The sequence below is a fragment of the Poecilia mexicana genome, unplaced genomic scaffold (genome assembly GCF_051168715.1).
Source record: "Poecilia mexicana isolate PSO_F unplaced genomic scaffold, ASM5116871v1 scaffold_20, whole genome shotgun sequence".
Classification (NCBI taxonomy): Eukaryota; Metazoa; Chordata; class Actinopteri; order Cyprinodontiformes; family Poeciliidae; genus Poecilia; species Poecilia mexicana.
Genome location: NW_028263389.1, coordinates 22,660,413 through 22,685,148, shown reverse-complemented (window position 1 = coordinate 22,685,148; position 24,736 = coordinate 22,660,413).

Genomic DNA, 24,736 nt, shown 5'->3' with positions numbered 1-24,736 from the left:
TATGCCCGAAGAGATTTCTTAATTTTACGATTACATAATTTAAAACCCTCATTTCCCCACAAAACGTTGGTGTGTTTTCTCAACAGAGTCCTAAATCTGTAATCTGTTAGGACTAATTTAGAAGTCAGACATGTCAGAGATCAAGTAACAACAGAGCACTGTTCAGTTTATCATCCGGAGTGTGAGGCACACCTGCAAACGCAACAAGAGATGTCAGTCTACCTTTCCTGACAGGCTGGTTGAGGAGTCATGAGGAAATTCAGACAACCTATCGACAAATGGGGCAAAGCTTAAAATGTAGTTAGAATGTTTGATGTGAACTGTGCAGTAATTGTCAAAAACAGTTTCTGTACTTGTTATAGAAATGTATGAATCTGTTACGGTGTTGAAAAAGTTTCAGAAGGTAGCAGCTAGCCAGTTGACAAGTCGTACCACATCCCCATCACATTTGGTGCATGTGTGACCGGTGGACTTCTGCGTTGTGTGTTATGTGGTGATCAGACAAACCACAAGACACCAAGTCTGGGCTTGGAGGCGGTCTACGTTTATTTAATCTGTCAATCAGGAGATATTAGCATTAGCATCTAGCATGTGCTCCAGTTCTCCAACCCAATCTATACAAAATAACAGTATCAGCATGCATCAAATGTTATAAAGGTGTAATAGCAACTCAAATGAAAATATCCAAACACTTATCATTAATACAGCAGGAAAAATAAACATTTGAACAATATAAATTAGAGGATTACAATGGATTATAAAACTTGCCTCTCCCCAGTGGAACGAATAACGAAAGGGAAGAGGAAATTAATAACTTAATATTTACAATAGTCCTGGAGGACCCTGAACAAAAGAAGAAGAAAGAAAGGCGGAGCTGGAGGACCAAACCCCTGATAGCAGACACACAGGAACACAACAATCAACTATAAGTGGACAAATACATGAAACACATGTGTGTTTGTCTTTGGCGTTACACCGGCTGAGTTTTCCGGCTCACATGGGATATCCCAGTCATGAGCTCACTTCTGCTAGGCTAATAGTGGAGCTAATTTTTTCTTTAGTGCTTTAACGGTTTTGCTAACTTTAAAACATTTAGCACACTTAGTTTTCTCTAAATTAATGTTTGTGGACAAAAGTTCTAAAGTGCTAATTTAATTGGCTGGTTGAATAAAATTTGACATCTTTAGTTTTCATTATCGACTGTTAAGAATTTTTCAAGTTGTTGGACATTTATAGTTATACTCTTATTTTGAAGTGGGTGCAGCAGTTCCCTTTCCTGTACTGACGTTCTCCACTCGTGAAGCGGTGCAGCTAATGACAGTTATTCTGTACCCAGAATGCATAGTTGTAGAACTGCAGGCCTTAGAACACTAAATGTTTAAAATATACTAATATCCTGTGTGTTTTCTGGCTGGAGCCCTAATGCGCTCAATTAGGTAAATATAGCAACAGTTAGCAAAAAATCTGCTGCTATTCCAAAGAATGACAAATATAATCCTCCTGAGAGTCAGACCTATTAGTCAGTTGTTTTTAGTGCTTCAGCATTAATGACTGCTAACTTTAACTGTATCACTTTATAGTGCCAGGTTTGCTTTAAAACAGGTGAGCAAACCTCTGCAGGTATCAACAAAACTGCACAAAATACGTTTTTTCTACAGGTTTCTTTGCCTCAAATATAACATCTTTCAGATTCTGTTTTCAGTTTGTATATAAATGAGAATATTGGATATTGATCTGGTATGGTGTATCGGGTTTTTGGTCGTTTTAACAGTTTGATAATATGAAATACAATGCAGGTACCCCATATTTGTATGTGAAAAACTTAATTGCAAGCCTAATTATGTCACACACTATGACTGCCTTATGAATATTTTGCTGAAACCATTGCATCTTTTATTCTGCCGCTGCAAAATCTCAAGGATCACTTAGCATGCTACCCGCCATCCTCAGCGACAGCTACAGTGATTATAAATAATAATTTGTAGCATATTTTTCGTCATTTATTAGCTAAGACCAGCAGTTTTCCTCTTGACATTTCCAAAGCACAGCCAGGCTGGTCGAAATTGATGCTTTTATGAGTTTTAATTAGGTAAGTTAATGACCTGTAATGCAACATTTGCATAAAAGGCTGATTCTACAACTCAACCTTTACCACACTCTTACTTTAAACACAGTTAGCTTTGAGTTTCTCTTCCTTCACGTTAATAAATTTTACGTCTACATTGTTTACTCTTAATGCTGACAACTGGTGTAACGAGACTCCAAATCCCGCGGGTTTTATCTTCTGCTTGATAAAGCTTAAGAGCCAACGCATCAGAGTTTCATCCAACGGTGTGTACAGTGGACGCATGGCACAGGTGAGTATTAACACTGTAATCACACACATTACCCAAGATCCAGCCCGAAGGCAGCTTCACTGACCTGCGTAGTAAAAACATTGTTAAATTATTCATTTCACATTTGCCTTTTTCTGCTGCTTTTTTCTGCTCTACACACATCCGGGACCCAGCCAAGGTCATAAAGGTGACTGCAAAGGTGACGATGTGATGTAGGCTGAGAAAGTCTTGGCTGGAAAGAAAGTAAAGTCTATATTTGTTATCAAGACAATGAGACTGCAGTCAGAAACACATTAATAATACATCTAAAGAAGAGCAGCAAAAACTGAAGCGTCACATCAAAGAAAGAAATGATAAAATGCAAAAGTAAACCAAATAAACATAAACAATATGATAGACGTGAACTAAGAATGTAATGTTTGATATTTAGCTGCAGTAAGACTGATTATATTCAGTTTTTATGTAGAGCTGTAGTATGTAACCTTTTATTACATATTTGTTAAAACTGTCACAACGTCATGACAGATACTCTGTGAAAACATTGAGCTCCTCTGTGCTAACTGCAGACATGCACAGCTTGGCAAGAAACAACCAATCAGAGCCAGGAGGAGGGTCTTATCGCTGTCAATCAAAGCACTTGCTGCTAAACTGCTAATGGTGGAGAAACACTTTATCTCCTATGCTAACTAGCCTTAGCATTCACAACAGACAGGAAAGACTTGTGGTGTTAGCAGAGAGCAAGAGGCTAAAGTGGAGGAGAAATGAGCAGCACCACACAAAATTGTGATTTACAGCACTAAGACCCGCCTCCTGGCTCTGATTGGTTGTTTCTAGATAGCGCTGGGAGAAGACACGGATTATCTGTTTCATGCCGTACTGTCACGACATGGTGACAGTTTCAACAAATGTGTAAAAAATTTATTTTTATTCAAGTTACACACTGCAGCTTCAAGGAACACTTAATGGTATGAAAAATCACACAGCATAAATCTACTTCCATTATGTTTGTGTTAGAAAAAAAAAAGAAGAGAAACCCTAAATTGAGAACAATTTTTACTCACCATATCCAGAATAAACTGTTGAAAGAACGTTAAATATATATTACATTTTTAAATATCTTATATTTTTACTGGACAGCTTTGTGGATTGAATAAAGCAAAAACTGAAGCAGACTCAGTGAGAAGTCATTCATATTTCATCAGATCAGATTTGTTTGGACTGAACAAAAGAGAGAAACATCGAAACTACCTGACATTTTGCATGGCAAAGCAATTCAGCCTGAGGTTACTGATTCATAAGCATTTCAGCCTCTCGCTGTTTAAAAAGTGCAGCAGTCAGTGATACAATCTCTTCTCCCCCACCTCTGGTTTCCTATTGTAAAGCCCCAATGGATGTGCTGAGTGGGATGTTGACTACAAGTCATTATCTTATTGACTGTTTCTGTCAGTAACTAAGTGACAATCAGCTAAGGGCATCTGCTACTGAGAGGAACGGACAATATGATGCTACAAAACAGTCACACAAGCAAATCAAAACTGCAACTTTTCTCTCTCTCTCTCTCTCTTTCTCTCTCTCTCTCTTTTTCTCCCTCTCTCTCTCTTTTTCTCTCTCTGTCTCCTATCACCACTTAAATGTTTGAACCAACTTTCAGGGACTTCTTCAGAATTAACTTGATTGCTGTTTTATGTTCAAGCAGTTTTGCATGAGAAAAGAAGAGGAGAAAAAAGAAGTCAGACATGTTGTCTACCCTCTAGTTTGTGGATATTTTAATTCTTTGTTTGGATGATTGTAAATGAAAGGACAGTGTAACGCTTTTCTTCCACCGTCCAAAGTATTTTCACTGAGCAGGTGACATTCTTGGAGACACATAGCGCCACTCAGAAGCTGTGCGGTACGACTGGTGTCCTTTTGCAAGAAGAGTTGAAAATGGGACAGGAATTTTGGGAAACAAGATCTTTCCGGTCCACAGCTGCAAGCTTTCTGATGTATGCGACCACAATGGGATGAAACAGTTTTTATTTCAAGGTCGGACTGTGGAACATGAGCAAACTTTATCATGTTTTACTTAAACCAATATATTTGGACTATGTGCAAGTTTAAAGACTACAATATATATGCAATGCACACACACTTACACACACTTGTACTTTTTACAACCTGAGAATTTGTTTTGACTTCTACTCATTTTAGTAACTGCATTAATGCCTAATTCTAAACCTAAACCAAACCATTACCAAACGATGGTAATGGTCTACTGACCCAAACCTTAACTGAAGTCTAATTCACACCATGTGGTCTAAACCTGACCAGTAGAGCACAGTACAGCTGCAAAAAGATGATGTCTGGGAAAAGGTCCTCACTTTCCACCAATGACCTCCTTTTGTTGGTGAATGTGAAAATGCTCCTCTATATGTAGTATATACAAGTACACACACACACACCCATATGCACACGCACACAGAGGCATTCCTAATCATTTCTCCAGTTTCCACAGTTTAAATTGGTCATGCATAATGGATGAACTAATATACATGGAAGTGTTCTTTCTATAGCTACTGAAGGACAGGTGGGATGGGTTGTTGCTAACCTGCACCTGTGTACACCTCATCCCTCCCACCTTTCAGATTTGCAGATTGTCCCTCCATCTGTGTATTTCTGGAACATCTCATTTAGGTCTGTGATGGACAGTCACCTTGGCAACCCCAGCTGTCCTTCCTGAGTCATCAGAGAAGATCTGAAAACTGAGCACAGTCCATTCAAATCATTCCATGTTTATGTTCTCTTTGCAGGTTGGAATGGTCTTAAGACATCCCACCACTGCAACGAGGGAAACAAAACTTGAGTACACAACTTTGAATTTATTTTGTGTCTATGGTTGTCTTGATTGACTCCACCTGGTAATTTCTTTTTTAAAAATTATTTATTGATTTTGCTCATTTTTAAAATGATGGAAAGTCTTAAGCAGGGTCTAGATTACTACTATTTTGGAAATGATTTTTGGGGCACTTTTAGATAACTCTACACTCCAACATCATCGATTCAAACAACATCTCTGATTAAAGTAAAAACACTGTAGGTATTTATGGCCTGAGCCCAAAATCTTATGTCAGAGCGTCTCTAAATCAAATTCTGTTTTAGCTGGTGTTTTAAATTGCAGTTACATCCTTGAGACACCTGCCTAAGGTCAGGTCACTGAAAATACACCTGATCTGCAGTGCATCATGTTGGGTGCTGGTTGTCACAATCCAGACCTAACAGATCCATTTATCCCAGCAGGTGTAAGTATTTTAATTGTCCATTTGTTAAAACCATCAAAAATATTTCTTATGGTTGTTTTTTTTGGAAGAATTATTTTTTTTTAAGATCACCAAATAAGAAAACCTAAGCAATTACAAAACCTGATGTTGATGGAACATTGGTTCTGGTTTCTAGGAGGTTTCTTGCAAGAAAACTAAAGCACACTTTATTAACAATCATGTATGAATGGCTTTAAATAATATAAATCAAATGCTCACACATTTTCACATTGTCATGATATGGTATTTGTGTAGAATGTTAAGGAAAGAAATTTGTAGAATTTGATAGGTAAGGCTGTAATTTTGAAAAAAAAATAGTGGAAAAAGAATATTGCTCATACAAACACACATAAAATATTGAATATTTTCTGGATGCACTAGATAATTAACTTCCAACAATCTAACAATCCATTTGCTTTTCTCACAAGCTCATTTCCATTCACCAGCTTGTTTTTTTGATAAAAACGTTTTGGTGAAAGGGTGAGGTGAATTTTTTTAATTCATATTGAAGCTGGTTTATTTTGTAAAACTTTAATGGAAATACTTTTTGATGCATCATGAGATGCAAAATGAACCGGACACTGCTACTGTCAAAAAACCATGAAGAAGACGATGACAGGAAGTGGCAGGAGAATGATGGCCCAGCATGTTTTTTAATTACTTATTACACGAACAAACTTATTCACATGGTTGTAATTGTATTTATTAGTTATTTGAAACACTGTAGTTGCAAAATTGTGATTTGTAGACAGTGGTGGAATATTGACAAAGTTGTGCACACATATGTAATGTAAACGCAGCTAGAGGTTTGACACCTGCAACAGTAAAACTGTGTAAATTAAAATAATGAAAATGTGGTCTTTTGGTCATATAAAAATTGATTTATTTTGCAAAACTGCAATGGAAACACTTTTTTCCTCATTACACAAGTCACATGATCAGCAGCTGGATGTTACTCCTGGCGGAAACAACAAAGAAGACGACAGGAAGTGGCAGGAGGACGATGGCTTTCTTTGTTGTTTTTTTTAGCCAATGTGCAGCTGGCTCCACCAGAGCTCATCATCACAGTTCATAAAAAGTTGTGTGTCATTTGAACATGTTGAATCTATAGCTCTCTGGTAAAATCACAAACTACAATTTTGAAATACTCCATATGTGGCCGCTCCCAAGTATAAGAGGCTTGTTGCTCCAACTCCTGAATAAGACGCTGATGTCTCCTCTGAAGGCTGATGGCTGTAGAAATATGGATACATTTTATATAACTGTTTACATAGCTGTCATGACTTATCACATGGAGAAGCTTATTCACACATGATCTGAATGTTTTTTTCTTATTTAATGAAAACACCACAAATGCAAAATTATATTTTTTTGACATTAGCAGAATATAGACAAAGATTTGTGCACATTTGTTGTGGAAATTCAGAACTGCGATTCTGAACTTTTTTTCAGAAGGAAGTTTGGTCAATTCACCTTCCTGAAAACCCGGAGAAAAAAAAAGGCTTGAAGGCTGTTTGTCAAGGTGACTGGCACCTTCTGAGTGATATGTAGCGGTCCACATTACCATTCAGAAAAGAGGGACATTGTGTCATGTAGCACTGCAGGCGGATCGGATGAGGCGCCCGCTGCCAAGTCGTACAGTGTGAGACTGATGCCTGGCAACTAGACAAAAGAGAATAAGATTGGGATGTCAGAGAGGCTTCAGAGTGCTACCTTGTGTGTATGCGTGTGTTTGTGTGGGTGAAACTGAATCTGTGTCAGGATGTGAGCACATGTGAGTGTGTGCGTTTGGTGTCATTTGCATGCAGATCATGATGACCCTTTCCTCCCATCCTGAGATTCTCATTAATTCAAAGACCAGCAAATGTGAACACACACACGCACACACACCAAGCATTACACAGACCATCACATTCTAATCACCGCACCAGGCCCCTTCAATCTCTCCTTTACCTCATCTTTCATTTCTTTTTCTTTGCTCTCCCTCTCAGGTATTTTTTCCATGTCACTCTCGCCTCCGCGTCTCTCAGGTATCTAACTGGGGTAAACACTTGGACACCCTGCCACGTTTACATCTTGTGGTGAGACCCTGCCATTATGTCCCCATTATCATGAAGTCTTTTCATGGCCCCCTTTGCAAAAAAACAACAACAACCCCCCTACCCCTCCGTTGACCTTGTTAAGGCGGTGTAATGTCACGGCGTAATGACGTCTACTCATTAATGCCTTGTTTAAACTCAGGTCATAATGACTTGGGTCTCACCTGAATTATTCAGAAATTAACCCTGATTTTGCCTGAGGCCTCAGATTTGATGGTGATGTTAGAGTGATGCTGATGGACAGTTTAACTGATGTTAAAGGTTTTATACTTTTAACATCCGATTTAAGGCAGTATTATGTGAAATTGACGATTTTTTAGCTTTACGTCATGTTATAATGTTATTTCCTCATCAAAAACAAACCTTGATTCTTTAATGCATGTTTTTAATGTTACTGACTGACCACAAGATCAGATCAGACTGAAGACTTTTTCCATGACCTGTTTACTTTTTACACATCTATCCAGACCTAGAAAATAGAAAGATCAAAACTTGTAAAGATTACGTAGGAACTTTGATGCCTCTGTCTTGTAGGGTAGCACATCTCAGCAACAAAGCAATTCAAAGTGCTTCACATCATAAAAACACAACATGGCAACTAATAATGAAACAACCAGTAAACAATCCTTTTTGTCAAATGACACTATCAAAATCATCAAGCAAATGCACATTAAATATACTGATCAGTGTTCCAGTTATGATTCCTCTAAACAGGAGGATTTTTAATCTACATTTACAAACCAGATTCCAAAAAAGGTGGGACACTAAACAAATTGTGAATAAAAACTGAATACAATGATGTGGAGATGGCAGATGTCAATATTTTAATCGTAGTAGAACATAGATGGCAGATCAAAAGTTTAATCTGAGTAAATTTAACATTTTAAAGGAAAAATATGTTGATTCAAAATTTCACAGTGTCTACAAATCCCCAAAAAGTTGGGACAAGTAGCAATAAGTGGCTGGAAAAAAGAAATTGAACATGTAACAAACAGCTGGAAGACCAATTAACACTAATTAGGTCAATTGGCTTCTTAGAGTGTCAGTGTCTCCCTGAAGCCAAGATGGTGAGAGGATCAGCAATTCCACCATTGTTGTGCAGAAAGATAGTGCAGCAACACCAAAATGGTGTTACCCAGTGTAAAATAGCAAAGACGTTTAAGTTATCATCATCAAATGTGCATAACATCATCAAAAGATTCAGAGAATCTGGAACAATGGTTGTGCTTAAGGGTCAAGGCTGTAAAACTACTGGATGCTCGTGATCTCTGGGCCCTTAAACGTCACTGCACCTCAAACAGGAATGCCAAGGAAATGACAGCCTGGGCTCAGGAATACTTAAGGAATACTAAAGCATCATCAGTGAACACAATCCACCGTGCCATCCGCCGCTGCCAGCTGAAAGAGAGCAAAGAGGAAGCCATTTCTAAGCTCCACAAGCTCAGCCGTTTGCACTGGACCAGGGGTCATTTAAAATGGAGAGAGGCAAAATGGACGACTGTTCTGTGGTCAGATGAGTCACGATTTGAAGTTCTTTATGGAACACTGGGACGCCATGTCATCCGGACCAGAGAGGACGAGGATAACCCAAGTTGTTATCAACGCTCCATTCAGAAGCCATGAGAGCTGGTGGCCTGGGCAGCTTGCATGTCTGGAAAGGCCCCATGAAAGCAGAGAGCTATGTTCAGGTTCTAGAACAACATATGCTCCCATCTAGACGTCGTCTCTTTCAGGGAAGACCCTGCATTCTTCAACAAGATAAAGCCAGACCACATTCTGCAGCAATCACAACATCATGGTAGGAGAAGGATCCGGGTTCTGACATGGCCCCTGCAGGCCAGATCTTCACCTATAGAGAACATTTGGCGCATCATAAAGAGGAAGGTGTGACAAAAAAGGCCCAAGACAATTGAACAGTTAGAGGCCTGCATTAGACATGAATGGAGAGCATTCCTATTTCTAAACTTCAGAAACTGGTCTCCTCTGTCCCCAGACGTCTGAGTGTTGTAAGAAGAAGGGGAGATGCCACAGAGTGGTAAAAATGGCCTTGTCCAACTTTTTAAGGATTTGTTGACGTCATGAAATTTTGAAACAACATATTTTTCCCTTAAAATGATACATTCTCTCAGTTAAAACTTTTGATCTGTGATTTGTGTTCTATTGTGAATAAAACATTAGATGTTAGGACCTCCACATCATTGCATTGAGTTTTTATTCAAAATTTGCTTAGTGTCCCAACTTTTTTGGAATCCGGTTTGTAAATGAACTCAGTGTTTCAGCTGTTTTACGGTTTTCTGGAAGTTTGTTCCAGATTTGTGGTGCATAGAAGCTGAATGCTGCTTCTCCATGTTTGGTTTTGGTTCTGGATGTAGAGCAGAACCAGAACCAGAACCTGAGGGGTCTGGAAGGTTGATACAACAACAGCAGGTCTGTAATGTATTGTGGTGCTAAACTGTTCAGTGATTTATAAACTAACAAAAGTTTTTTAAAGTCTATTCTCTGGGCTACAGGGGCCAGTGGGAGGACTGTAGTGATGTGCTCCACCTAGTGTACTCAAACTTTTCCTATGTCCAGTGCTTCAACTGTTCTAAAAGCACACACTGACCAGAACTGACCTGTATGTATTCACAGGCTTATAATGAACTCTAATAGAAAACTCTGTGTGTGAAATGAGGCAGAAGTTTAGAGGATTAGCTGCAAACTCACCCAGTTCAGATCCATTGTCAGAACGTCTGGTCGCTCTCTCTCTTCCACCCCCATGCTCCATCTCCTCATGCACTGATGACAAATCTGTTCCTCCCCACCTCATCTTCTGTCCCCTTAATGTCACCACTCCCTAAACCCGCCCATTCAACTTTGATTAGATATTTCAGATTAATTAATGTGATTACGTGACAGCCTAGCTGACAACAGACCTTTAAATTTTAGCTAAAGTACATGAGTTATAATTATGGGATGGATGATTGGCTGATTGGCACTAGCGATGAAGGGAAATGCGACTGGCTCTCTTTTAGTGTAGCTCCTTTATGAAACTGCTCGGATTGAAGAGGACCCATGGATACAGTACCATGAATCAAGTGTTGCGTGTGTTACGAGTTGAGTTAGTAGCTCAGTGTTTCGGACTGCACTCTTCTGCACACGGATCTCCACCATTGTTCTAGATTAAAAGAAACATTATCACCTGTGATCTTACTTACCTGTAAGTGACAGGTAAGTAACAACGTAGCTTTATTAGCTACTTCTTTAGCATACCGAGCCCAGTATGCTAATGAATTATCATTCGGACATGAGACCATCAAATGTGAATGATTTCTGTTCCAAAATTTTGTATCCGTATTTTTTAACACTTGTAAAGTTGGTTAAAAGGAAATGAATTTAATTCAGTATGTGTCTATAAAAATGTTGTGCTTTTAAAATTAACTTCTTAGACTTAAGACATTGAGTTTATGGCTAAATATTGGTATTTCATCAGCAACAGAAAAACTTGTTATGGCTACTAGAAATATTTGTTTTGTTGTAAAGTGGAAAAAGTCACAGTGGCTCCTTATGGGTTCTGCTTTATTTCTCTATGCTCGCTGGTGGCTGCTGCCCTGAGGGCTTTTCTTTTCACCTTGCATTTGTGTTGCATTCACTATATTATCCCCCCAAGTGTTGTAATTGGAAAATAGAAACTGACATCATTTACATAACTGTACCTAATAAATCAAGAAGTGAACTGGGGTAAGCTGCTAGTTAAATTTTGCACGCTCAATTATCATTATTATAATTATTGTGCGTCTTAACCTCTTACACCCTCGGGGTATAAATAAATTTAAATCTTAACATTTTGGGCAAAACCTTTATGCGGAATAGTTTTTGAAAGATTAAAGCCTCTTTTAGCGGATAATAAAAAATAAAAAAACATTTAAAGGCACGTGGAGCCTTTGTTTACAGAGCGAGCCGAGGTCGTGGCAGCTGGACCCACCGGTGGGTCCGTCGGGTTCTAGGGGTTAAACAATGTCTGGAGTCATTCTTATGGTGGTTGAAGCCGAGGTTTTTACCCAACCTGTTCAGTGTAACAAACAAAATGATGTGTTTTTATGTGAGCCTGTGATGGAAGGGGGGGCACAACAAACAACGTTTTATTTTAGCGCAGCACAACTATGATGGATGAAATTGTGCCTGGATGACGGCTAAAAGTGTGGTTTCAGAAGGATGTGGGGATGCACACAACGTGTGTGTGTGTGTGTGTGACAGTCTGCAGAGATGTGCTGAATCCTAAAACACAGCTCCGCCTCTCTAGAAGCATTCAAGTCAGCAGGAGAAATTGCAACTGCATGTATTAGCATAAGTTAAAGGCCTTTCAAAAGTCTTTACATCAGAGGAACTTTTCGACATTTTTGTCATGTTGCAACTACAAACGTCAGTGTACTTTTTAAAGGAGAGGTGTTGTGTGTTTTATTTTGTTTGTTTTTTTCCCAGACAGAAAGTAGGGGCTCTCCAATGACCTTCTCGGCTTCTCTCATCATACTTGCATGGCCCTCTCGTCTGCTATTGGAACACCATGCTAAAATACAGTATAGACACATTGCATGTTATTTACATTTGGAAATTTTGCACATGCGCACAATGCTGCAGGGCGTACAATTGCCTTCCACAGAACAACGCTGTTCCGTGGTAGAACAGCACTGTTAACAAAATGAAACCAGGAGATGGAAGTGAAGGGGAAAAAACTCAGAAAAACTGTTAAAGAACCATTAAAAAACACTTGAATTCTTTTCTTTCGCTCCCTGGTCGACTTTGACACAGACTAGGATCTGACAACACCACCACAACAGCCTCAGGATCCAACCCCAAAAAATACACCAGCATTTCCCACACAAAGAACAGAACATTGAGCCTGTTACAGTTTTATGTTTTCAGATCTTTATTTTGCTATAGTTAATTAGTGATTAGTGATGGTTGATTGTTTTTTAACTGAACAGAAACACTGAATTCTGCAGCATATCTACATGTTAAGATTGTAAGAGTCAAGCTAGCTACTGGCATATGTGCATGAGATATTTTGGACATGGAGGCCAGTGATGCATCAGAAGAAAGTTGAAGAAATGTTCAACCTTTGTTGCTGTCTGCTGCCATTTGTTGCTTCCTGTGTGTCGAACTCATAACGCGCTACTATGAACTAGGAAACCCCACAGAGGGTTTTTGTCAAAATAGGTAGTTTGACTAATCTGCATCATGTAATATTAACTTGTTAAACCTTTCAGATTAGTCACATGTGTTAACATTGACAGCCCTAATATGGTGGATTGGACATCCAGCACTGATTATATTCACTATGAGTATTTTGAACCATGAGTCAGACAAAAAAGAAGCCATGTTGGTTTCCTTATAAAGGTCATTTTACAGTCTTACAGTATTGAAAAGTTTTTTTTTAGTAGATATTCAGGTAAATAAATCAATTTTACAATACGCCTTGATAATCTGACAGAAATCGTCTCTGAAGTGTTTACCTATCCTGTTAAACTAAACAATTTATCACAAATGAAATAAGGCAAGAAGATTCTGTATAATTTTAGTTTAGGATTTATTAAGCAATATTCGAAACAATTTCAATTTGATTAATGTAAGAAAAACCCTGGGAACGTGTAATTGATGTAATCAAGAATGTTTTTATTATTAATTACTCTAAAGTCCATTCAAAGAAATAAAAACATAAACAAGTATTAAGAACATGGTTTACATGCTAATGCTAAACTGCTCTAAAACTAACAAGGACAGTTCTGGAACTAATGAGGAGATATTTTCAGCAATTATAAATTTATTGTTTTTTTTTTTGTCAGAAATTAGTATGCAGACAAACCATGAGCTGCAGAGGATATTGTTGATTCTGCATTGAAGTTTGTTTGATGTAAATTATGTCTTCCTAGATATTTTATCTATTTTTAAATTGATGTAAATGTCATGTGTTCACTCACAGAGCAAAATTTCCGTATTAGTACAATAACATATCTACTGCATTCTTTTTTTTTTAATTTCCATTAAGTGAATTTATTTCCAAAATGTCAAGTTGCACAATTATATGATCAATGGAAATGCAGCTGGATTGCAAGAACATGGGTGTGGTCCCGTCATAAGACGATGATTTTGCAATAGAAATGAACGTATGTTGTAGAATGAAACATGCCTTCACATGGTAGCAAAGGGAACTTTTCTTTCAACAATTAGCTTTGGCAGTGGAGTTGAGTCACATAGAAGAGATAACAGAACGTCAAAGTCTGAAACACAAACCAGGACAGTTCACACGGTTCACCACCGACAAGAATCCATTTCAGTGAAGCCGCAGAACCTCCGACACCAGAATTACTGCTTTTTTTCTGCTGGGAAGCCGCGTGCACCTCTGCTCTGCCGTTGCCTTTTTACCAAAGTCTACAAAGACCCTGAAAGCCTTTCAACAAGTGAAAAAATAGAGTCTAAAGTTGTCGTGTTTTTTTTTTTTTTTTTAAGTTGAATGTGGGAGCAAACTCAGTCGCTTGGTGCCATGCGTCTTGTTCAGACGGAGCAAAGGAGCGTGGGTGACACCACCCTCTGTCACACTGTTTCACTCTTACTCACTCTGTGTCAATATCCCCCCCCACAACCACCACCCACTTTCCTCCATCAGTCTCTGACTAAACCAGCGAGTGATGACTTGGTTGACAGCCCCACAAAAAAAGGCCCGTTTTGAAGTTGAAATGCAGAGTGCTTGTCAGGGGTGGCAGAGAAGGGGGCGAGAGGGGAGGGGGGTCTTTGTGAGCATTTGTTCATGTACGCGCTTGTCAAGGCATGATGCATGCTAAAAGTGACATGTGGTGGGCCGAGGGGAGGGGAAGTGGAAGAGATTTTAAAACACTGTGACTGACGGCTTGATTGTCATTCTGCTTTAAACCACAGGCGCTATGAAAAGCATCTATAATCGAAACTTTCCGTTCTGGAGAACTGAAGTCCCATTTCTAAAGTTTTTTTTTTTTGCGTTAAGAAAATATCAAATATTAAATCCATAACCAAGTACAGGCATAAACAGATATGGTGACATTAAGAATAGGAATGATTTCTTTCCCCCTTTTTTAATAAATGTGATTATTGTTCAATTCCAGCGTTTCGTGACAACTAAACACTGTGCTTCCATCAACCATACTATTGCACAATTTGTGACATCAAAAATATATTTGCTTAATGGAAACACAGCAATTATGAAAAAAATCATCTTTTTTGATTGAATATTGAGGTGGTGGTTTGAGGTGGGTTTTGGCCCTTTCAAAATAGATGTTTCAAAAGTTGAAAATTTGTAACTTTTCAGATAATTCCTTGTTTTTTCTAGAGATTTTTGGCATACATCTGATCCCCCTTTTTTTCTATCTACAGTTGCCCTATTATGCCGTCATGAGTAAGATATAGTTACACATTTCATCAATACCACTTATTTCTCATATAACATGTAAAAGCAGTCAGCAAAGTGAATAATGTGCTGCTGCAGCTCAAGTCACAAAGTGGGAAAGAACAGTGCTCAGGGGGATTAAAAGCCTTGAAAAGGGCACTCATCCATCCAACCAGCAATCCATCCTTCCATGCAGTTTGCCAGCCAAAGGGTCCTTGAAGCCGCTCGCCAGCTCGTCATCCCTCCATCCGTTCTGGCCCAAGCTCCAAAAAGTAATTGGACTGTTCATGTAAGTGTCCCGATCACAGAAGCAGACAAACACGGCCCGTTCCTCTGCCTTTTGCTCTCTGTCTTTGTCTTTTTTGTCTTTTATCACTGCTTTGCACTTCCCTCTCTCTCTCTCTGCCACTCCGGCAGAGCCAGCAGTCGGGATCTGTGGTACAGTCTTGGACGGAAACATTAACCCTTGTTCCAATGGAAAAATGTGTTAGTGTCCTTCCCAACAGCATTTTTGTGTGTGTGTCTTTTTGAGATTTGAATGCGTTGAAGAAACAGATGTAATATCACAGAAAACATTTGTCTCAACGGATAAACGTGGAGCTGTACACTTGGATGGATTTAATGTCTACTTGAGCCTGACTGACTGTGGCCTGATGTGTGTGTGAAAGACTTTCATCAGCTTTTACTGCTCCATAAACACGCCTCTGGATGGTGGATGAAGGATTGTGGTAACATTGTTCATTTGTGGTGATATGATCCATGAAAGTGTAGGACTACTGTAATGCAGATAAAAATTTATGGTGGACACTGTTCGTACATCAGCATTCAATTATTCTCTGATGTAATCGTATAAGAGCACAGCGACCCAAGAGCATGAAGCTTCCAATTAGTTTATTGTTCATCTTGAAAAGCACAAAAGAAAGAAATAGGACATTTTTAACCTGAAGCAGTTATACTAAATAAATAATAATCACTGCTAAAAATCCAGCTTATGAGATGAAACCATAGTATGATATAAACACATTGCATGTTTATTGCATGTTATTTCACATATACGCCCAATGCTGTAGGACAAAAAGATGATTCTTTTACTTGCCGTCCACAGCCGTGTAGCCCCGGTGCAATTCTGTTAACAGAATGAAAGCTGGAGATATAAGAGTTGTTAATGTGGTGCGATGTGCCACAGCAGAGGGAAAACGAATGCAGAAAAACAGCTGAATAACAAGTCAAAACTACTCATACTCTTCTTTTTTCTCACTCTGTCGGCTACACTACACACACACCTGTTGCCATAGCAACTCACTGACAACAGTTCCACTGGTGTATCAGGATTCAACACCAAAAAACATGTAAACATTTCCAGCACAAAGAATGAACAATTCAGTCCGTTAAAATTTTAGGATGTCAGGATTGATGTATTTTTTGATTATTAATCAGTGACTGTCTGAACACTAATTCAAACACCTGCTCTACTGATGACCTGTCAGACAGTTGGTGTGTGGGTCGTCTTTGTTTTTTTTTACTGAACAAAAAACAGGATTCCACAGCATTTCTACAATCAAGTTAGCAAAGCTGACCTAGTGTCCTGTCTGCTGCTTTTTCTTTTAAAATAAAGCTTTTTCCTGATGTGTTAAATATGATCGTGCTACAGTTGTCATAGTGTTGACAATTAGTAGCAAAGCATTGCATCTCTTTTTCTTTTTTATATTGAGCGTCCACTTAAGATTTAGAACATCATGTTGATAAATTAACAAATTTAACCGTTGGTTAAATTGTGTGTTCACTTGTTGTTTTGCAGGCAGGGGCGCTGCCAGGAATCTTGGGCCCCCTGACAAAAAATTAAATTGGGCCCCCTGCCCCGCGCAGCTGCTGTTACAATTTCTTGAGTCTATCTGACCCATCAAAAGCGTCACAATCTCAAAGGCTTGGAACTGCCTTGCTTTCTTGTTTATTGATACTGATAACTAGTACAATATTTACTGCTCATGAATTTTACATGCAAGAGTAAAATTCAGTCCACATCCAGTATGCAAGTATGTTGCTTAATTTTTTTCTATTAGTTTTAGATACTGAAATGTCTCCCCATGAGCAACAGTCAAAAGCAACGTGCAAAATACACATAAACAATCCAGACTTCTAAAAATGCTATTTAGTTGCATTTTATTCAAGCTGCAGTACATAACTTTAATAAAAAAAATATGTTTTCTCCATATTTCACAATGTCATAGCAGTTTGTTATGAGACAGATAATCTGTGAAAACAATCAATCTCCTCCATCTCCTTCCTGAATTACTGGTTAAAGTAATGAACCATTCTGACTAAAACAACCAATCAGAACCAGTAGGACGCTCTTAGCGCTGTCAATCATCCTCATTCACTCACTGCTAAATATGCTAATGGTGCAGAAACAACTTATTGTTACAGGAAAATTGTTTATCTGCTATCACTGGTAGCTATGCTTACTAGACTAAACATTTACAACAGGCTATGCTAGCTGCAGAATAGCACAGAGCAAGGGGGAGGAAGGATGAGCAGCACCACATAAGATTGTGATTGACAGCACTAAACCTCTCCTGCCACTGACTGGTTGTTTCTAGCACTGGGAGAAAGCAGAGGAAATAGATTTTTCACAGATTACCTCTCATACCATAGTGTCACAACATAATGACAGTTTTAAAAAATATGTGGAAAAAATATTTATATAAAAGTGACATACTGCAGCTTTAATTTCACTCAGAAGACAACGGGTCAGGAGGGACGTGGGTTAGAGCTGCTGCTGACTGACTCACCTGTTAAGTGGTAAAAGGCACAGGGAACAAGTTAAATATATGAATATGTTGGTAATTTTTTTCCTTAATTCATTAAATGCTAGTGAAATGGAGACAAACAGTAGTTTGTAGCTAAGCTAATTATGCTAAATGGTTGATAATCTCACACAGTCTACTCACCTCTCATGAAGAAAACATGGGTTATAAATTAACACTCTTGCCTTTTTCTCTCTCTCCCTCTATTTTGTTTTTGAAAACCTGATTCTATAACTTTTCTTAGCAGCATAGTAACTGCTACAGTCGTTCATGTCTTTCACTGTCTGCTGCTAACAGCGTCACTCTCAGGCGCTCCAAGCAGGAACAAACCATTTAACGCAGACAGGGGGGTCAGGGCAAATATGGATGTGTGTTTTTTGATCTGGGAGTGGGAACATTAAATTTTTACTGCTAAAAACAATCTTTGAAAATACAATATGGTTAATTTTGTAATTGACAGGACCCCAATTTTTTTATTTTATTTCTATGAACAATAAATAAATAAATAAATTGTGGAGGGCCCCCTGTCAGTTTGCCACATGTGCCAAAGAAATATATAGCATTCACTGCCAAGGCGGAGCAGGAGTGAAGGAAGTTAAATAAAATAATGATGGAACAGGAAACTGCGGTTCTAGCTATTCAGGATCTTGCTTTAATGCCTTTAAATGTGTGAAAGTCTAAGCCTCCTAGTAGATGGTCCTTCAGAGTACATCATGTGAAAACACTGAGAACATTTTGCACTGTCACCGCTGTGAGCTGCAATATATCAACATAAAGCATCATCTCCCCACACGGCTGCTTCTGATCCCTGGCTTACTGTACCGGCCAAACGGATGGGAGTCTTTGAGGTTTTGTTGATTTTTTTTTTACATCAGGACACAAATAACCAATGGTCTCCTTACTTAATGTGTGGCAGTCTACCCACAAGAAACACTTGACATTCAATTTTCAGCATGTATGAAGTCCTATCTGCAATGATTTTAACCTAAGTGAAGTTCCAATCACAAGAAATTGGTGTCAAACGTTGGTGCTGCGTTTGTGCAGCAAAACCCTTCATTTTAGCTGCCATCATTTTAAAGATACTGATAAAAAGGTTTCCAGAGGACATCAGAGCTCAACCAGCCCCTCACAAACCAAATAGTTTTCAGTAATATCTTCAAAATAAGAGCAGCATTATTTGAAGCACAAGTTTTACTGTGCAAAGCAGCACAAGCATAGTGAGGTTGATTAACCCCAAATTTGTTTCATTTAGTAAATGAAACAATTTACAACATTAAATTGTTCAACTTACAAATGAAGCAATTCATAAATTAAACATAATATTTAATTTAAATTGTCATCAGAGTTTGACCTCTGATGACCTATGGTACAAACGTAGCATGAACGTAGCAGAGTTGATGACTGGGGGAGAGGTGGGTCTGGTTGACCATTTCATATTTAAACTGTCAATATCTTCAAAACAAAAAGTTATGAGCACAAACATAGCATTGTAGTCTCCTACTAAAAGAAAGTGTGACGTGCAGGCAGACATCTGCACCATACAATATGGTCCAGCATTGTACATAAACCAGTTATATGAAACATTTGGCAGCATATAACAGCAATTTCACTCAACGAAGAGTCTGCACCAAAATAGAGCTGCAGTGAAAATGTTTTTAACGTTGAAAAAAATCTATTATTTCTAGTAGCACAGCTAGGAAAGAGAATATAGATAAAAACATAAAATAGCAGAGACTAAAGGCTCTCCCATAATTATTTTTATTGATGAAGTCGAGTGACGAAAAATGTGTCGTCTCTTTCGCAGGGAGGCTTTCTCCTCCCATCCTGACAGCAGGCCTGTTTCCAACTATGTGTCACTATTTGTATTTTGCTGTGTAAATGTATATCTACCCATAGTTCACAGGTACATGTTGCTATTAATTATAGCAGTTACTTTTTTCCCCAGTAGAGGATGTTCATGTTCTTTGGTAAGTTAGTCATGCTTAGTCAGCAATATAAAAGTTTACAAGCTTCAATACCATACGCTATGTAAAGTTGCCAACATAAGACAACTGGGATCACAAGAATTCTGATGTTTTTCTGTCAACTCTGCCAAATGGCTAAAAACCCCAGACAGAACTTGAGAACCACATCGACTGTTGCCATAAATCTCCACTTTCAGAAACAGAAAAATATCAATAGCAATTGTACTTCAAATCAATAAGTTTGGTGGTTAAACCCTGAAACTGAGCTTAGGGAATCAATGACATCAGTTTAAGGGTTTGTTGCAGCATATTTCAGTTGTGAGGTGCATAATAACAGGCAGATGTCCAATGTGTTTATGCAATTGGACCTGTGGAGGAAGCCATGATTGAGAGCAAATATGATGGTAGCTACCATTCAAGGAAAGCAGATGTAGAAGATACTGAGGGAGCTTTAGAATAGAACAGAATAGAATAGAATGAAACATTGTACAATCACATTTGGGTACAATTCTCCAGAAAAAATCAAAGTCTCACTTAATGAAAGACTAAATAATTACTTATATTTCACCTATTCCTTGATAAAAAATAAAAAAAACTGAAAAAATAGACAAAGTCCCATAAATAGGCTAATGTGTCGATCTGCTTACACAGAAAGAACAGGGAGTTCAGGTTTAATGATGAATTACAGATGTGCTCCATGTCTGTCTCACAGCTGACTCATACTGGAAGGTGGATGAAATCGCTCTGCTATAAATGATGTCACCACTGTCCAATACAGAGAGGAAAACAGCTTTTTTTCACTCTTTGACCCTAAAATAGTCAGTGAGTCAACTGTGTAAAATGTCAACAAGTTTAGGCAGAATTATTGCATCTCACCGAAAAAAATAGCAAAGCTACACACACAAAAACCTGTTTTGTTGCAAAAACCAAACCAATTTTTGGTGTATTTTGTTGGGAGTAATTTGGACCAATCCAGTCCTCAGCTGCTGTAACAGCACAGGAGTGGTGGTTTTCTCAACCTTGTAGGTGAATGCTATGAAATCTGATGAAACCCAACTTTGGGGGCACAGTTCTGAAACTTTTGTCCAACACCGTACACACAAACAAAGAATATGAAGGTGGGACAATCGTACTTCGACCTTTGACCTTGTCAAGGTGGATAAAATAATGACCCATCAAGGTTTCTACTAGAAAGTTGAAGATGAGAGGACTTTCATTTGTTCAACACCCCTGTCAAAATAAATAAAACAATGCCTGGACAGAAAGAAAATTCAAGTTGTGCAATGGCAAAGTCCAGGTTTATAAAGAAGCTGTGGTGTAACCTGAAGTAAAAAAAAAAGTCAAGGTGTCCAAAAGACTCCTACTAAAGGACACTGAAGGATAAAGTTGTCACAATCTCTGATTGTTTCAGTTTGACTTTTCATCTACTTTTATACAGTAAATAAATCATTGTTTATTCATGTCAGCTTAGATATTTTCTGATGACTTCATCCCTTTGTATTTTGTTTCTTAGTGGTTTTCACACCTGCTTGTCCAGTAAACCGTTCAGGTAGGGATCAAAGTTGCTAAATTTGTTACATTTTTAGCGGCTATGGTTTGCTTTCTCCAGGTTCTCTGGTTTCCTCCCGCAGTCCAAAAACATGAATGTCATGTTAATTGGCCTCTCCAAATTGACCCTAAGTGTGTGTGTGTGTGTGTGTGTGTGTGTGTGTGTGTGTGTGCGGGGACCATTTTCCCCCCGCACACCATTTTGGGGACCATTTTCCTGACATATACTACGTTGTGGGGACCAATCGCTCCTTGTGGGGACCTGAGGCTGGTCCCCACGAGGGGAAACCTTGTTTTTGGGTCAGGGGTCAGAGTTAGGGCTAAGGTATGAATTGAGTTTTGGTTACGGTTAGGGTTAGGTATGTGATGGTTAGGGTTAGGAAAAGGGTAAAGGTAAGGTTTAGGCTGTAGTAATGAATGGAAGTCAATGGAAAGTTCCCACAAAGATAGCAAAACAAACATGTGTGTGTGTGTGTGTGTATGGTTGTTTGTCCTGTGTGTCTCTGTGTTGCCCTGCGACAGACTGGCGACCTGTCCAGGGTGACTCCGCCTCTTGCCCGGAACGTTAGCTGGAGACAGACACCAGCAACCCTTGCGACCCCACTAAGGGACGAGGGTGTAAAGAAAATGTTTTTTTCAATAAAGGTAATTGAAAAAAAACTGTTCTCCTCCTCACCTGTGGTGGCGTTGCACCAAGAACATCTCTGATGGGAAAGTTGATTTCCAAACAAACTGGATTTTCTAGGTGTGATGTGAATGCACCCACAATTTATTCTTTCATTTTGTTTCTTTTTTTTGCATTTCTATCAAGCTTCCTTAGGTTACTGTTAGTCTTCTCTTTAGCTTATCTCATATTAATAGTCTGCTTCCCACTTCTTCTCTTTTGGCTCTAGTGGCCTTTATTTGATAGTTAATTGACAGGAAAGTGGGTAATGAGAGAAGTGGGAAGACATGTAGCAAAGGTCGCCAAGGCCAAGAATCAAACCTGCAACAGCTGCGTTGAGGACTAAGGTCTACATATGTGGGTTGTGCTGAACCCCTGCGCCACCACAGCACACCCTGCTTCCCACTTCTAATGTATTCATGCTCAACAGTAATCTTCACTCATGCCTTTTGCCTCATCATCCTCATCATAATGACGGATCGTGTGTTTCATCTGATCCGTCACTCAAGTAAGATCTGGATTTTTCACTGTTCAGCACCAGACTCTCGGTTTTCATACCTTGTTCCATGATCTGATTTTCTCTTCCAGATTTTTGTTTTGCTGTGAAATCTTCAATTATACCTTAGCTGAGCAGCTGTCTGTGCATTGGCTCAGTCTCTTCACCACAAAACATGACCAATATTGAATTAAAAGCTGATTGAACAATAGTATGAACACCTATGCCACTAGATTGTTGTAGTTTTTCTCATTTCTTTCAGTTGAACTGTGTCCTACATATCTCACATTAAAAGGAGAAACAGATTTGAGCAGGTTAATCTTAATTAAATTCATTTTTCTTTAATGTCATAAAAACTTGTGAAGTCTACAGCACTGTTTCATGTTTGCACCATCTGTGAATGATGTTTGCTCTTTCTGTGGTTTCCAAAACCTCAGAAATTTCTTCATAACTGATGTTTTTAAGTGTTGATTTTAAAGAGGTTTTAGTCTGCTTCAAATAGTCAGACATATTTTATTTAAGACATTTCATGATGTAACAAGTCCTATAGTAAAACAAGCAATCATGACTTGGGTCTCTCTCATAGCAGAGCAGAAACAATCTATAAGGAGGCATTGTACAAAGACATAATCTAAAGCAATATAAAAAGGCAGGCAGCTTAAAGTGTAGAAAGACATTCAGAAACACACATTGTTCTTTCCGCCTATCTTCCTACTCTCTAATGGGGACAATCAAGTAGACTTGAACACTGGCGTGTACATGTGTGAGAACATCTTTGTAGAACTGGAGAGGCCACAGAGAGATAAGCAGGTCTATGATTGCAAGTTAGACTTGAGAGTAAATTCGTACATTTCGAGAAGCCAGGAGAGAGGAAGAGATAAGAAAAGCAAAGTATAAGGTGATGGTGGAGGAGAGGACACGGGAAGGATATCCAAAGGAAGAAAGCGATGAAGAATTGAGAAGACAAGAAAGAAGACGAGTGAATGTGCCAGGATGGGATGAAACCGAGAAAATGGGGAGGCATATCAGACAGGGGAAGAGCCGAGAACCTTGTTTTTCTCTGATAAGCACGTATCAAAGCTGTCTTGGCTGTCAGATCAAAGACTTGGCGTCACCGCAGAGTCAACCTCTCTGAGCATCATATGTCCAAGGGAGCCTTTGGGATTGGCAATCAGTGATGGGGACAAGCTAAACTGGCTTGGCTGGAAGGAAATGAAGTGTAACGGAGAGTTCATCTAGACGCTCTGGGATTCCCATTATGCAGGAGGATGACTCAAGAACTTAAAAGCGATGTTGATTTAGCATAACACGGTTTTAAGTAAATGAAACCTCACAGTACTGTCCCATGTGAAAACTCCCACTTTGCCCTCGCACATAGTTAGCTTAAACCACTGAATTTTTTTTTCTTTCATGGAAACTGCACATAAAGTATAATTTCTATTCGTTTTGTTTTATATGCTTGTGTAAGGATTCATTTTTTTGTGTATTTTTCTAATTAACTTAGTTCTTGTGTCGTCTCGTCTGCCAGACGAGACGATCAATCTGCCATCTGTCTGTTCCTGATTACCCTTGTGTATTTAATCCCACCTGTGTCTGTGCTCCCCGTCGGATCCTAGTCGTTGGTCGAAAGTTGAATGTCGTGGTCCAGTCTTGTGTTGCCAGAGCTACCAGTGTCTGAGTACCTTGCCTCATTGCTCACATGTGCTGCCTGGACTTCTGTTTTTTTCATCACTAAATCCATCATTTCACTACAACTTGGGTCCAACATGTCCATCCTCACCACAACCACCCTTAATTCATGACAGAAGGGCCTGACCACAAAGTAACGGTAAGGTTTGTGGAAGAAGGACAAAAGAAAAGGAAATATATTCAAAATGGACCTAGCAGAGTTTGAAGGTCTTCAAAAGACCATAAGAGAGTTTATTGACATTGTGGCTCAACCTTGCTCTGCCCAGAGACACTTTGAGGTAAGGTAAGGTAATTTTATTTATATAGAACATTTTCAGCAACAAGTCAATTCAAAGTGCTTTACATGAGTTAAAAGGAAATACAAACAAAATAAACCAAAGGAAAGAAAAAAAAGATGTCTAACGTTGTTCTAAAGTCTGTAAACTAGGTGCTCCTGTTCAGGGT